Here is a 2,823-nt window from a genome sequence, read left to right as displayed (position 1 = left end):
TTAGCAACCCAAAATTTAGTTTGGCTCATCACTAATGGATAGTAGTCATGAATTTGCTGATAAAGAAGTTAATTTGTTAGGATAATGTTGGTTTCATTCTCTCTTTCTTGCTAGAAAAACAGTACAGTATACCTAAAGGGAAAACTTTTTTTTTGTTTTAGCTTTGGACAGAGTGGAGAGGGATTAGATTGCCTGCCAGCTTTTATTGCTGTCTGTGCCCCTGTTAAGATTCTCCCTCTCTATTTGTCCTGTTTACCATATTCATTGAAAGTAAAAGTAAAAGAAAACCCCAAATTTTGGGTTGTCCCCAAAAAAGTAATAGAGAGGAAATCTTCCAATGGGGACACAAGTTCTGGGGTTCCCCAAGGAATTCTTCTCACTTCCTGTTTGGCTATGGTCCCATCTGGAATGAGACACAGATGGTGAAAAAAAATCTGGCAGGGGTTATAAGCCTCCCTTACTCTATCCAAAATGAAAAAAAAAGTTTTGTCTATAGTTCTGCTTTAGCCACTTCCCTTCTAACACCTTTACATCCCTATGAGCCATATTATTTTTAGATTACAAAGTAATATGCTTTCTTTTCATGAAACTGCCTTGCAAAAATTAACTTTTTAAATGAAATCCCTTGACAAAAAAGTAACAAAAAGTTTCTTTTTGTGTTTTTTTTAGTTTTCGTTTAAAAAAAAAAATAGTGTTGCTGTAGAATAGTGTTGCTGTAGGATAAAAGTATAAATTTAATAACTGAAACAGAGTAGATGCAAAATCAACAATATAACTTTGTATCTCTCTATTTGGTCTGAACAGTGTTTATAAACACTGTGTCAGACAGTTTTTTTTTTTACAGCTGTGGTTGCTAGTTGTTGTATGTAGTTTCATTAACAGAGCCAAGAATTGGGAGGGGGCAGCAGCAGAAGGACTGGATATGCTACACACACAGTGTATAATTGTTTTGGGGCATGTGCAGCACATCCAACCTATGGATGAAGAATCTTAAAAAGTTATTCCCTGACCGGGAATCGAACCCGGGCCGCGGCGGTGAGAGCGCCGAATCCTAACCACTAGACCACCAGGGAAGTTGTTGTATGATGCTTGTAAAGGTTCTGAACACTGTAATACATACACAAGTGTATTTATATTCTATATAAAACTCTGGATTTATTTTGTTTTATTATTATTATTATTATTATTATTATTATTATTACTATTATTATTATTACAGGTAATTCTATAACACAAACAATTTTATGCAGGACTTTACTTAGATAATGTACATTGACTTCAATGTTCTTGCTATGTTGAAAGCTTTATTTTTTCTTTCTTCTGCTTATTTTGTGCTGTTTCTTTCATTCATCTATCCTGGTGATACAGTGTATTTTACAGTATGCAAATGTTACCTGATTAGGCAAGTATCAAATCTATGATTATGATTGCAGCATTACCATTAGCCCTGGTTAAAATTGAATGTGACTTTGAAATCACACTTCTTCACTCGAAGTAGCGTGAATTCCAAGTCTCAGATCAGTGCGATTTGTACCTCTAATTTCACAGCGGTTTGCAACTTTGTTTAACAGAAGTCAATGAAAGTTGCAATTAAATAAAAAAAGTAGTGCAGGAACTATTTTTGAAATTGCGCTACTTCAAATCACACTAATTAAGTGCCATAGACATACATTAGATGTGACTTCAGGTACGATTTGTAAATCGCATATCGCACTGGTGTGAACCAGAGCCTAAAGTATAACTAAGGGCAAAACGCTTGTTTTTAAGTTGTGGAGATGGATTAGAACCCCTGTCAGTTTTTATTGCTGACTGTGCCCCCATTATGGAGATTCACCATCTCTATTTGTCCATTTTACCATTTTCACTGAAAGTGAATGTAAAAGAAAACACCAAATTTTGGGTTGTCTCCAGAACAGTTATGAACGGGGCATTTTTCAATGAGGACACTAGTTCTGGTGACCTGGGGGTCCCAAGTGATTCTTTTAATTTATAGGGGTTTCCTCTTACATCCTGTTTTGGCTATGGGACAGGAAGTGAAGGGAAATCTCCCCAATGGGACACAGATGGCAAAAACAATTTTGACAGGGGTTATAGTCCTTTCATAGGCTACTTTCACACTGATCCGCCGCAAAAGCACAACAAAAACGCATAGGCATTTTTACCGCTCTTTTGCCGCACTTTCTGAGCATTTTTTTAAAGGATATGTGACTTTAAAACTGCACCAAAAATGCTTCTCAAAGCTGCACAGCCACCCGAAGCAGTGTGCCCGAGCTGACAGGGAGGAGAACTGTTAGTAAACAAAGCGGTCCTCCTCTCCATCGGAGATGCTCGGTAATCACTAGGCGCCGGTGGGTAATCACCTGTCGAGACCCGGTGATTGACAGCTGCGGCCACCTTCCCGGAAATGCAAAATCACATATATACGTGATCAGGGGCAATAGGAAATCATGGGGCCCCTGTGTCCTCACTCACATTCAAACCACACCCAAAAAAGCCTATGAAAGGTACCAGGGGCATTTCATGGGGCCCCCTACTGACCCCGGGCCCTTGGGCATTGCCCGAGTGCCTAAATGGTCAATACGCCACTGTACGTGATTTTGTGCACCCCTGCCACCCTGTAGCAGTATATCTTCTATAAGGTGGCAAGAAAGTGGTTAATATATCCTGTGCACAGCTGTATATCCTGAGGGCACTCTTTATACGTCTTCATCCTGCTAGTCAGGGAGGTACTCACTTGGGTGTGATTGCTCAAGATGCCAAGGTATTGATAGGCCAGTGTATATTGTTTGTAACAAATAGTCTTGTCTTTCTGTAATTAGAGCA

The 2,823-nt window shown here is 39.0% G+C and overlaps 1 non-coding gene across 1 annotated transcript; it reads right to left on the bottom strand.

Annotated features, from left to right (window-relative positions):
* Positions 1-1,001: 1,001 nt before the first annotated feature.
* Positions 1,002-1,073, bottom strand: TRNAE-CUC (transfer RNA glutamic acid (anticodon CUC)). Its single transcript has one exon. It is a non-coding gene; the product is annotated as a tRNA-Glu (tRNA).
* Positions 1,074-2,823: the final 1,750 nt, after the last annotated feature.

This window comes from Staurois parvus, unplaced genomic scaffold (assembly GCF_062004578.1).
Source record: "Staurois parvus isolate SC_StPar_1 unplaced genomic scaffold, SC_StPar_1.0 ptg000662l, whole genome shotgun sequence".
Classification (NCBI taxonomy): Eukaryota; Metazoa; Chordata; class Amphibia; order Anura; family Ranidae; genus Staurois; species Staurois parvus.
The sequence above is the reverse complement of the archived record's forward strand: the minus strand, read 5'-3'. Positions and strand labels throughout refer to the sequence as shown.